Source organism: Heterocephalus glaber, unplaced genomic scaffold (assembly GCF_053883595.1).
Source record: "Heterocephalus glaber isolate CG9 unplaced genomic scaffold, H.glaber_assembly_v1.0 deba00000546, whole genome shotgun sequence".
NCBI lineage: Eukaryota > Metazoa > Chordata > Mammalia > Rodentia > Bathyergidae > Heterocephalus > Heterocephalus glaber.
The window spans coordinates 17,931,277-17,943,820 of NW_028258147.1; the positions used below are offsets into that span (position 1 = coordinate 17,931,277).

General features: G+C 37.8%; 1 protein-coding gene and 1 pseudogene across 3 annotated transcripts in view; both read left to right on the forward strand.

The window, feature by feature from the left end:
* Positions 1–12,544, forward strand: part of Cttnbp2 (cortactin binding protein 2) — a 454,755-nt gene that overhangs the window by 323,024 nt on the left and 119,187 nt on the right. The window lies entirely within an intron of this gene.
* Positions 158–10,622, forward strand: LOC106007814 (small ribosomal subunit protein mS33 pseudogene; annotated as a pseudogene).

Consider the following 12,544-nt stretch of genomic DNA (forward strand, 5'->3'; position numbering starts at 1 on the left):
ATGATGAACACTGTGCGTGGGCAGCAGTTTCAGAGAGTTGTCATTTTCTGGGGCACCTAGGTCATCCTTTATAAACAAGGACTTGGTATTTTCTTAACTGGAGAAATTGATTAGGGCAGATGATAAGAAGAGTATGAGAGCAAAGAAAATAGCCAGCATGATCTTAGAGAGGAGGAGCAGAAATCAGGGTCTGGAGAGGATGCTGTCAGTGAGAGTTAGTGGAGGAAACAAAAGCAGTTGAAGTTTATTAGGCTGGCAGATGTTAGTAAGTGAACATTTTGTTATGGTGCCATTGTTGTTATAAAGCTGTAGAATTCAGTGCCTTATTATTAATGAATTTTTTTGTTGTAAGTAACAGAAACCAAATACTCCCCGAGAAATATATTGACTTATGTAACTGTTGTGTAACTGTGAAAAATTATAGGACTAAATATAGCTTTTAGGTATAACCATATCCAGCAGCTCAGAAAATCTCAATCAGAACTCAGTCTTGGGGTCAGGGCGCGTGGGTGAGGAAGGGTAGGACCAGGGAGTCTTGCTCTTTGCTGCTCAGGAAACGTCTTCGCTTTCAGAATATGCCTTGCGCATGAGCTGCCTGAGTGCCCGAATCTTCAATGAGGTTGCCAGGCCGACTGACTCCAAATCCATGAAAGTGGTGAAACTTTTCAGTGAGCAGCCCATGGCAAAGAGGAAGGAGACCTATGACTGGTATCCAAACCACAACACATATTTCGCACTCATGGGCACACTCCGTTTTCTTGGCCTCTATAGAGATGAGCATCAGGATTTTAAGGATGAACAAACAAAGGCATCTAAAGAAGCTTTGTGGAAAGGGGAAACCAAAGAAAGGAGAAGGAAAAAGAGCAGTGAAAAAGCAATAGTGTTAGCTGTCAAGACAGAAAATTTCTTCCTCGGTGACTAAGAATGCATCTACTGTCTTTCCACATATAAGAGGAATGTCATGTTCCTCAGTGAGGGTGTCATTTGGAACTCAGTCATCCCGTGTGGAAATCTAATCCAGTTAAATTTTGCCTGCTTTCTTGAACACACTCTAATACTGCAAAATTATTTTGGCCTTGGTTTTGTAATCTGAAGTTTACCTAATTCTCTAATGGGATGAATACATAATTTATTGTTCAATGAGTTGTTTGGGGTGAGTATGGGATGTTGGGGAAGTGGAGAAGCAACCTTATTAAATGAATGCCCCGCAAAAAAAAAAAAAAAAAAAAAAAAAAAAAAGTCTTTCTGACTCTCTCAGTCCTGATTTCTTCTGGTGAGTTCTACTCAGGCAAAAAAGTAATTCTGAATTTCTTGAAAACTATAACATTGGTAGAATTGATAGAGTGGAGTACTTTATACAAGAGTAACATTTATTAACCCGTTGGGTCAGTATTCTTAAAGATTATTGTCTTCAATTTTGTAAAGAAATTGTGAAGGGAAAACATGAAATCATAAAAAGTTCTTAGCTTGCTAATCATGGAGTGTGGCTTGTGCTTAAATTTGAAGTGGGCTGAGACTTTGGAGACATCACCTTTGGTTATGAAGCCTCCCCTAACCAACTTGGTCAGGGTAGTTTGTAGAGGGCATACCTATTATTCATATTTCTTTTTTTAAAATTAATTTTATTGGTACATTTAAGGTATACAATATAATGACATTCATCATTGGAAATTTGCACCTTTACATAATCCATCTTGGTTCTTATTTTTTCCCCATTCCCCTGCCCTCTCTTCAACCCCTCCACCCCTCCCTATGTACGAAGACTTTGTTTCCATTTTTTCTTTTTCTCATATTAATTCCATTTCCTTCTTTCTTTCCCCTACCCCTCCCAATTCCCCTTCCCCTTTGCCCCTTTTCTTCCTATTTCACATTATCTATTATACCTTTTAGTCCTTATTTACACTTTCAGTTTCTCACACTAGAGAAACTATTCGATATTTACATGTGTGTGTCCTATTTATTTCACTTAAAAGTATCGCCTCAATGTGCATCCATTTAGCTATGTCTCTAGCTTCTCATTCTTTATGGCTGAGTAATACTCCATTTTATATATATATATAAAAGCACATTTTCTTTATCCAGTCTCCAGTTAATGGGCAATTGGGTTGCTTCCAAGTTTTGGCTATCATGAATTGTGCTGCTATGAACATGGGTGCACATATATCACTGTGGTATGATTGTTTTAATTCTTTGGGGAAGATCCCCAGCAGTGGAATAGCTGGGTCAGATGGGACTTCCAATCCTAGTTCTTTCAGGTATCTCCATACTGATTTCCACAGTGACTGCACCAGTCTACACTTCCACCAGCAGTGGAGCAGGGTTCCTCTTTCCCTACAGCCCCACCAGCATTTGTTATTTCTTGATTTCATGATAGCAGTCATTCTTTCTGGAGTGAGGTGGAATCTCAGCGTTATTTTCATTTGCATCTCGCCGTTGAACATTTTTTCATACGTTTATTTGCTATTTCTACTTCTTTGAGAAATGTCTGCTTATTTCAGATGCCCATTTTTGGATTGGGTCTTTAAATTTGGGAGGTCTGATTTTTTTAAGTTCTTTGTATATTCTGGATAATAGATCTTTGAGGGACAGCTGGTGAAAATTTTTTCTCACATTGTGGGTTGTCTCTTCACACGGTTGGTTGTTTCTCTTGCTGTGCAGAAGCTTTTTAATAAGAAGAGATCCCACTTGTTGATTCTTTCTGCTAGTTCACGGGCATGTTTTGTTCATAAAATCTTTCCTTACACCAGTGTCTTCAAGAGTTCTACCTAACCTCTCTTCCAGCCAGTTTAGTGTTACTGTTTTAATATTTAGATCTTTAATCCATTTTGATTTTAGTTTAGTTCATGGTGAGTGATATAGGTCTAGTTTTAATCTTTAGCAAGTTGAAACCCATTTTTTTCAGCACCATTTATTAAAGAGGCTATCTTTCCTCCAATGAGGGTGTTTGGCTTTTTTGTGGAAGATGAAGTGGCTGAGTGTGTCTGGAGTTGTTTCTGCATCTTCTAATCTGTTCCACTGGTCCTCGGGTCTCTTTCTTTGCCAGTACTATGCTGTTTTTATCACAGTAGCTTTGTAGTGTAGTTTCAAATTGGGGATTGTGATACCCCCTACCTTCTTGTCTTTATTGCCTAGAATTGCTTTTGCTATTCTAGATCTCTTCTTGTTCCAAATGAATTTTTGGATTGTTTTCTCAAAGTCTCTGAAGTATGCTTCTGGGATTTCAATCAGGATTGCATTGAATTTATATAGCAGTTTTGGAAGTGTTTCTTGAGAGTAACAGAACTGGACACTTCATTCTTTGGTTGAGGCAACATGTCTTGCATTGTATGTTCATTATCTTTATTCCCTATGACAGCCCTGTGACTTAGGTATTATGATTCTGTTTTGCATGTGGAAACTAAAGAGATGAAGTAGTAACTTGGCAAAGGTCACAGAACTAGCAAATTCTAGAGCCCAAATTCAAATCCAGCCAGTTGGAAACCAGACCCCCCAGTCTGTACTGAATATGTGGCCCTGCGTCAGTCCCTATAATCTCCAGTCTTTTTCCAAATGATTATCCAGACCTGCTAGCTGTAAGCCAGAGAACATGCTACTGTGCTTCTCTTTCATGTGGACCAGACACACTAATAACTCACCATGCTGTCCTTGGGGCTCAGAGAGGTTCACTCTGCAATGCTTTTAAAATGCAATTTCACTTGTCCCCTGTAAGAGGCTTGATGTTCAGAACATTTATCCACTCATGGCAGCTGGTGAGCTTGGGTTTAGAATTCAGCCTAAGGTTGTGAACAAGTTGCAAGCTGGTTTTCTTTTTATTGATGTTGGGAATTATCTGAAGAGAGTAGGAGAACTGGGACACTCTTGCACCACTTTGAAGCCCTTCCAAGAAGCACCTCTAAATAAATAGTAAAAGCTCAGTGTGTCTGCTTGTGTAGACTTGGAAGGGCCAGAGTTGTTTTGTTTCAAGAACGTAAGCAAGCCTAACTTAGCTCCTTCCGTGTATACTAAAGAATTTGTTTGTATATCCCTATTCCTGGCTTAGAGTAAATTACAAAATCTCATCACTTGAAAGCATACACTTGAATACTATAAGATGGAGAAATTTATGATCAACACTTTAAAAAGTGATGTTTGTTCCCTTTTACATGTTAGATTTGTTAGAGTTCTTAAAAACTGGTATAGGCGTATATTCTTTCTCCCAAACGGTGTACTTATCTAGAATTCTAACAATTAAAAATTTCAATCTTAAACTACCTTTCATGGGAATGGAGAGACCAGTTTGTTTATATCACTTATTAATTCCTCGTTGGAGTAAATTTCAAAGTGGTCTTAAGAAATGAAAAGGAGATTCACATAAATTTCTAGCTCACAAACAAGTTATTTTCTCGTGTGGTTTTGGGGGGGGGGCGGGGGTGTTTGTTTCATTTTGATTTGGTCGCTATGTAGTTCAGGCTGGCCTTGAACTCACTGTGTAGCCCAGGCTGGCTTTGAACCCTTGATGATCATTCTACCTCAGCCTCCCAAGTGCTGGGATTACAGTTGTGTGCCATCAGGTCAGGCTCATGTGTGTGTGTGTGTGTTTTGGAGGTGTTTTGCTATGAATTCTAAAGTAATATTGTATACCTCTACGATATATACATGTGAAAATAGATTTCCAAGTCAGTATGTTTGACTGGTTGTGTCACCAATAAGATGTTATCTGTCTGTATTTATTGTGGATAGTTTAATTGACTGAGAGTAAGCTGTGTCTGAAATTTTTACTGATTAACTTATTTTCCTTTCCAATGTATAATTTCAATCTAAAAGCTCTGTTTTAAAGCAACAAAGCTGAGCAGTAGCATTATTGAATACTGACATTAGCAATGCACTTAATTCCTCAAGATTGTTTACTAAGCAATGTAGACTGTGTTCCTGATAAACATCAGCATAGCCCAGTTTCAGTCTCTCCCTCTCTCTCTCTCTCTCTCTCTTTTTGGTACCAAGAATTGAACTCTGGACTTCGCGCTTGTGAGGCAGGCACTGGAACCACTGAGCTAAATCCCCGGCCCCTCACTGTCTCTTATAGCTCACAGCCCAGCATTGGAAGAGAGGCGAGATGAACTTGCAGACAAAAACAATGTAGTGGTGAAATAACAAGGATTCAGCAAAGAGCTGTGTGTAAAATAACAGTAGAGGCACCAGCAGAAGGGGTTCAGCATAGGGGTGGTGGGGAAAGGCTTTACAGAAGACATAATAAACACTAGCTCTGCTAGAATAAATACAGCTTCCAACTGTATTTGCACGGGCATGACGTAACATGGTAAATTCAGGATTCAATAAATACTTTTGCAGTTGTAATTTATTATAAAATGTACCTGGGTTTGTTTTAATCTGATATGGTAAGACACACAGATATGAAAGTGACTATCATGAACCACGTTTTCATGCTCAGGAATCCTAGAAACAGGAAGTACAACATATCACCAGAACTACATGGGAAAGCACCAGGGCTGGTCAGGAGGCAGAAGGAGCCAAGAGAAGCCTAACCAACATGATTAATTGGAACTGGAATAGGCCTGGCCTACTGGGCCTAGGTGAGTTTGGAAACCTCAATGTATAGTCTCTAAAATATACTACCTGTGCCTTAGACCACAGGGAGTAGATTATGGATGTACTATAGTTTACAGTATTGTAGAAATAATAGTTTGAAGGATGGAATCATTGAAACATTACGCACTCTACAATGGATGGAAAAAGAGTGGTTTGGGGAACTGGAGATAAACTAGGTAAAGGAGGACACTGAGGTTTTGTGTAGTTGTGATGAACCGCAGGTACATGAGGATATTGAAGTGTAAGTTCTAGTGAAGGCTGATTGAGTGTCTCCTGGATAGTGATATTTTTCTCTGAGTGGAGGGACTGGAGCCTTAGATAAAACATAAAAATGGCTTATTTATGTGTTTGAATTTAAATGGTATCATAGATAAAAGATATTTCATTCACTGATTTACCCCTTTCTTTACCCCAAGATTCACTTACCTGAAAAACTAAATGAAGAAAAAAACTTACATGTGGAAACATCATTAGTATTTTTTCTAGCCAATAGGCTCTTTTGCCCGTTTGAAAGTCTAGGCTATTCATCCCATGGGGTAGTTCAAATGTAAGTTCCTGCTGTGGCCTTGTGGGGAAAAAACCCAATCATTAAGTTTTCAGTGAATTCAGAGAGGTGTTTATTTTTTGTGAAGAACAAGTAGCTTCCAGGAACAAGTAGCCAGGGAAGAGGGTTATTTGCTCTTCAGAGGAGGCATTCATTCACAAGGAAGGAAGAGCAAGCAACTGGTGTTGGAAAATCATCAGCTCTTTACTGACTCTGATGCCTTTCTGCCTCTCTTCTTCCAGATAATGTGCAAGCTCTGAGGACAACATCCTCCTAGTGGCTCTATGTTTGTTTTTCTCATTCTTTACTTTTGTTTCCAAATCATTTCAAGTATCCTGGACATTCAAAGAGGGAAGGGGAAGGAATGGGAGTGCCAAATGCATTGGTGTATTCCACTGCGACTCTGCTCAGTTGTTCAGATATAGGCTGACAGCTGATCAGTCCTGGGGTAGATTCTCAGTGTATTATGGTGCGATAAATTTCTTTACCCTAGAAGATCTCTGTGGGGCCCTTGCTGTTGGCCTCCTGGTGTGACTGTGGCTCAACAGACTGGCAGCAAAACCTTGCCACATACGTCACCTATAGAGGTGCGTTTATTCAATTATTGTCGTCCTTGACTTAAGAGAATTTGATTACCTATTGTATATTCTTTACAAGTGCTTGTGCTTGTGTTAAAAGTTCTGTAATCATTACAGTTAATGTTGAAAAACAAATTACAGCAATTGCTAATACAAAATTAGTTTTAAAAATAATCTTAGAAATGGGTGAAGACTTTTTTCCTTGCATATATTTTTTAATTGTTATTTTAATGCATTCTTCCATTACTCCTGCTATTTATATGGAATGGAGTAGAAATTGCTTCTGTGGATGCCAGGCTTAATTCTCAGGTACATGTTATCCTTCTCAAACACAGCTGCAAGTATCCGTGTGCCTGGTAAAAATAGGCTACACAGGCGAAACAGTCTGTGTGTTCACTGGCAAGCACAGTATTATTTTAGAAGGATTTTGTAAGTGGTGCATGACTGTACTGAGTCAGCTCAGATGGCTACGAGGATGTCTCCTGTGTTCAGATCACTCTTCTGTAAATTCTGATGTGCAGTTTGATTAGTCAGTGTGAGCATAGGAATATTGTCACCTGGGCTGTGGGTACGATTTCTACTTGGGGTATTCACTGAAGCACAAAGACCGGTAAGTTAAACCTGCACCCCTTGTCCTCTGGCTATCCAGAGGGTGGATAAAGATGCCTAATAGTGGAAAGAGAGTATGTGGGATGCCCCCTTGCTAGTTCTCTTGTGTCCTCAGAAGGTCCACAGCATGATGGAAAGGAAGGCCTGCAGGTGAAAAAGGAGTGCTCACCTTTAGTCTGACTTGTAGTGACCGTGGGCTTGGATTCTGCTTAAATAGTTTCCATGTAATTGATGAAAGCTTTAAGAACTGGCGTGGTATGGACAGAGACTGAAGGCCTCCATCCCATCCTTAACTAGCTGGGTCTTTTTTATGATCCTTGTGTTTTCCAGGAATATTAATGGGAGACTCAGGATATTAAAGGACAGAGACAGATGCCTCTGATCTCTGCTCCAGGATAGAGTGGGTGGGAATGGCCGATTCTGATCTCCTTCCTGTAGCGAATTCCAGCGAGCGCTGTCATGTGCCACCTACACAGAAGAGTGGTGTCATCTGCTGTGAGGCCACCAAGCCTTGCAGGCTCACGTTCCACTTTCAGCAAGAAAGTGGGTGGCATAGCTTGGAGAAGGGAAAATGCATTCTTACCAGAAGAGAATTTGAAAATAAAGTTTAGGGTTACTGAATTCAGAAATGATCACATCCAGTCATAAATCACGTTCTAGACTCAGGAAATTATTTCCATTCATCTCGGGCTGAATGTATCTAGAGGAGATGCCACATTTTAGTGTTTCATCATGTCTAGCACGTTTTCAGTATTTCATAATTTATTCTGCATCACATATGATTTAAGTACACCACCCCCTTTCCATCTTGCCCACAAATGCTAAACAGAATAAAGAAGTCAAGGGAATCTAGTTGCTAAAGAAAATACCATGTATGTAGACATTGCTTGATGAATTCTTATTGAATAAATGATGTAATGTAAAACAGAAAGTCTAGCAGAAATAGAAACAGTTGAGCATTTTTACGCATGTGAACCAGTGCAAAAGGGCCTGTGAAAAATGACCTATTCAATTGAATATGAATAATAGCAAATAGCTTGTGCACTACACTTGATGATTTATAAGGCATTTCTCATAGCTGTTATTGCAGTATCTGCAGTGAAGGAAAATAAACTAAATGGTCCAAAATGGATTCTTCTTGGTTCCTGTAAATGACACTAATCCTACTGAGATCTGACAATTCCTTGAACTGGACCAGCTCCAACCCTCCCCTTTGCTCAGAGCCCTGTGCCTTTGACTTAAAGGTAGCTAGGAGTTTCCTATTCACAGTTTGCACATTTTCCACTCCACTGAGGGACCTACTTTTGCTTTATTGCAGCCTATGATGAAGTTGCCCTCCAAGGACTCAGCTCTCTCCTAGGTTGCCCCATGGTCTGTGTAGTGATTCTTTTCTAGCAGCCCCAGAGCTTATTGCTCTGGGGAGTAACAAGAGAAATACATTCTCCAACGGACTGGGGAACATTTAAAGGTGGTAAAATTACTGGCAGGGTTTAAATAAAGACTATGCAAACCGTTGACATTCCTTTTCCCTTGATTATTTTTCATAGAGGGTGAGTCATTTTCAGTTGGTAGATGGAGAATGTTAAGATCTGTTTATTTTTTCCAGATATGCAGCAGTTCTTGTAAATGGGGAGTTCCTCCTCAGTGGCCCAGGCTGGTTGGTCCCTGTGGGTACTTGGGGTGGGGTGCAGTAGCAAGAGCAAAACTGTCTCTGCCATGCTCTTTTTATGTCCTGGGGAATTTCATTTTTATCCAATCAGCTTATGTTTCATAGAGCTATAAAAGGGAGCATATTTAGTATTTTTATTGCAACTTCTGCCCGCAGAAATTATCTACGATATTACCCTCAGTAGACAAGATAATGGCTTTATTTCTGTTTTTCACTTTTTAAATTTTTTATGCTGGGATACTTATGTTAACATTGTTCCCACACCCACCAGTGTTTCCACATTTATTTTCTCGGGTCACAAATGAGCAGGCATTTCCAGAACTGTATTGGCAAAATACGTTGTTCCAAAAATACTGAAACATTTATAGGATACTACCTGCATTCTCTTGAGGTTTTCATTTCCTTGTTTGTTTGGATACCTGTTAACCTGATCATTTTAGGCAAGTTTTTTTTTTCTGTTATGAGTCAAAATATTCTAAATGATAAAAGCATTATCAAAAAAGCCAAATGGGAGATGATTCTATGGAGTTAAATGATGTAAACAACATGCAAGTTGAGCGTGTGGGGAAGGTGGATCCAGTTTGGAAATTTTCTGAACAAGTATTTGGCCCAGAAAACATCAAGGTAGAACCTATTAAATCTCTACCAGTGGGCTTGGTACAGAGGTACTCAGTCCTCAGAACATGGTGATTGTTTCTTTGGGACAGTTTCAAATTACACTCCAGAAGCCTTATTTTTCAAACATTTAATTTGGACTCAGTGTTCAATCAAAATTTTAACTCTATTTAATCATTAAAGCCTATTTTCTTACATATACTCTAAGCCATCTTTTTAGAGAAGCTAATATTTTGCTGATTTATTAAATGTCACAAGGAATAAGTTCTATTATGGGGTTATTTGTGTGAAAATTATGCCAGTTAACTCAGTTTCTAAAAGCTATAGAAAACATCACAGAAAATGATTTAACCCTAGCACAATACATACATAAATGTGATTTAAAACCTCAGCAAATGAATGGCTTCTCCTCATTTATTTTAGGCCAACAAACTCATCCCTAAATTTACTCTGAAAGTTGAAAATTATATCCATTAATAAAAGCAAAGCTTATAAAGCAAGTAGCATAACAGTATCTCCTTTCTCTACATATGACGCTTCAGAGCACATCATTTATGTTAGAACTGATTTCATGTATTAAAAAATGGTATTGAAATAGAATTCTGTTATATTTTGATCTAAATCTTTGCCTTTTGCTCCATAATTCTTGTAAAACTGTCTCACAAGAGTTCCTTATTTGAATTTTCTGTATCTATAGAGTGTCACATTTGTGCCTGCTTCTCTTAAGTGTTGGAGGATGATGAGTTCAGTTCTGTCAGTGGCAAGTTGATTACATTTGACTTCATGAGTAGCAGTAGTTCTGATTCTTGCCTGAGGCAACAACAGACTGACCCAGGAAGTGGCCAACTCTGAATGTTTGCAGGATATCTCAGGCAATTCTGATGAGCAGTCAGAATTGAATTCCACTGCTTTAGCAATTTTAATCATAATATTTAACAGAAAAATTGAAATGATACTTTCAAAGATATTTAAAAAGATTTACTCAAATTATTTGAAAATTATTTTTAAAATATGGAAAGAAACTAAATTGAGACAAAAATTTTTTAATAACAAATTATGAAAAAGTCCTCTCAAACATATCTCTTGCTTAATCAGGATTCCAATCAAAATTTTAATTGCTTATTTTTAGAAATTGATACTAATCTAAATATTATCTAGAAGAATAAGCTAGGAATATAACATGGAAATTTTAAAACATGAGTACTGTTCAATAGGCTTGTCCTTCTAGTTGGTAACATTCAATAATATAAATTAATATTGATAATTTTGAATAAAAAGAAAACTATTATAGATAATAAAATTCATAATGACAAAAAGGACATTTAATCACAAAAGCATAATTATAAATGGTTATGTGCTCTTAATAGAGCCTCAGAATAATACATGAAACAAAACCTGACAATTAAAGGAAGAAATAGGCAATTCCATAATTATAATAGACTTTAATGCCTCTCTTTAGTTAATAGAACTAGGAAAAAACCTTAATAAAACAACATATCAATAACATTTTAAATCGCCTTAATTGACATTTGTAGGATATTAGATTCAACAACTGCAGAAAATATATTCATGTCAAGGGCACGGGATAAATTCGCTGGGATAGACCAAAAATTGAGCCATAAAATAAGTCTTAAACAGATCAAAATGATAGGAAGTGTATTCAGTAACCTCAATAGAATTAAATGAAAAATGAATCACAATTAGCTGTTTAGCAAAACTCCAAATATTTGTGAATCTTTGAACAAAATGTCTTTAATTCATGTGTCAAAGATGAAAATCAAAAGAAAATTAGAAGCCAGGTATGAAAGTACATGTCTGTGACCTCAGCACTTAGAAGGCTGAGGCAGGAGGATCAAGGCCACCTTGTGCTATATGGCAAGTTCAAGGCAAATGTGGACTATGTATCAAGACCCTGTCAAAGAAAGCCAGGCAGGCAGGCAGGCAGGCATGGTGCATGTTGTAATGGTGCATGGTGGTGTGGTATGTGTTTGTAATCCCAGTACTTGGGAGGCTGATGCAGGAGGATGGCTGCCTGTTTAAGGCCAGCCTTGGAGTTCTTAGTACTCAGTCTCAAAAAACCGAAAACCAAACAAAAAAACTGAATGATAGCAAAACCATAACATTGAATCATGTGATACAGCTAAAATGCTGCTGAAAGAGAAAATTAGAGCTTTAAGTGCTTAAAGGAGAAAGATGTTAAACTAAGATTTTAAAACTAAGAATTGGCAAAAGGGAAAGAAAAGTAAAAGTAAATGGCAAAGATTTTTGGTTTTATATTTTGTCTTGTCCATAAAATAACAATAGATAGTAGGGAAAATGAACCCCAAAAGTCACTCATTGAAGAGATTAACAAAATTGGTACACTGTAGCTAGGATGAACAAGAATAAAAGAATGCAAATCACCCATATTAAGAATGCAGAAAGGGATTATCATTCCAGATTCTGCAGCTAGTAAAGGGATATTAAGTGAATACTATGAACAGCTTTAAACTAGTATGAATACATTGAATAACAAATATGGAAAGGGGAAAATTTCTCAATAAAATGCCACTTACAAATTGATAGAAGTAAAAATCCAAATAGGTTTTTTTTTTGGGGGGGGGTGATGCTGGGAATGGAACCCAGGGCCTTCCAAATGCTAAGCAACCAAGCCCCCAGCCCACCTTCTATTTTAAAAACTGAATTCGTTATTTAAAAAAGTAAAACAACAAATATATATTTCCAAAAGAAACCTCAAACCTAGATACAGTTTCATTGGTGAGTTCTTTCAAACATTAAAAAAGTACTAATAAGCATAAATTCTTTGGGAAAGCACAGGAGATGGCTTCGTAGCCCAACTCATTCGTGAAGTCAGCAGTACTCAAATCCCCAAACTCACAAAGATATTAAAAAAGAAAATTACAGACCAATATCCTTCATGAAACATTTTAAACAAAATATTAG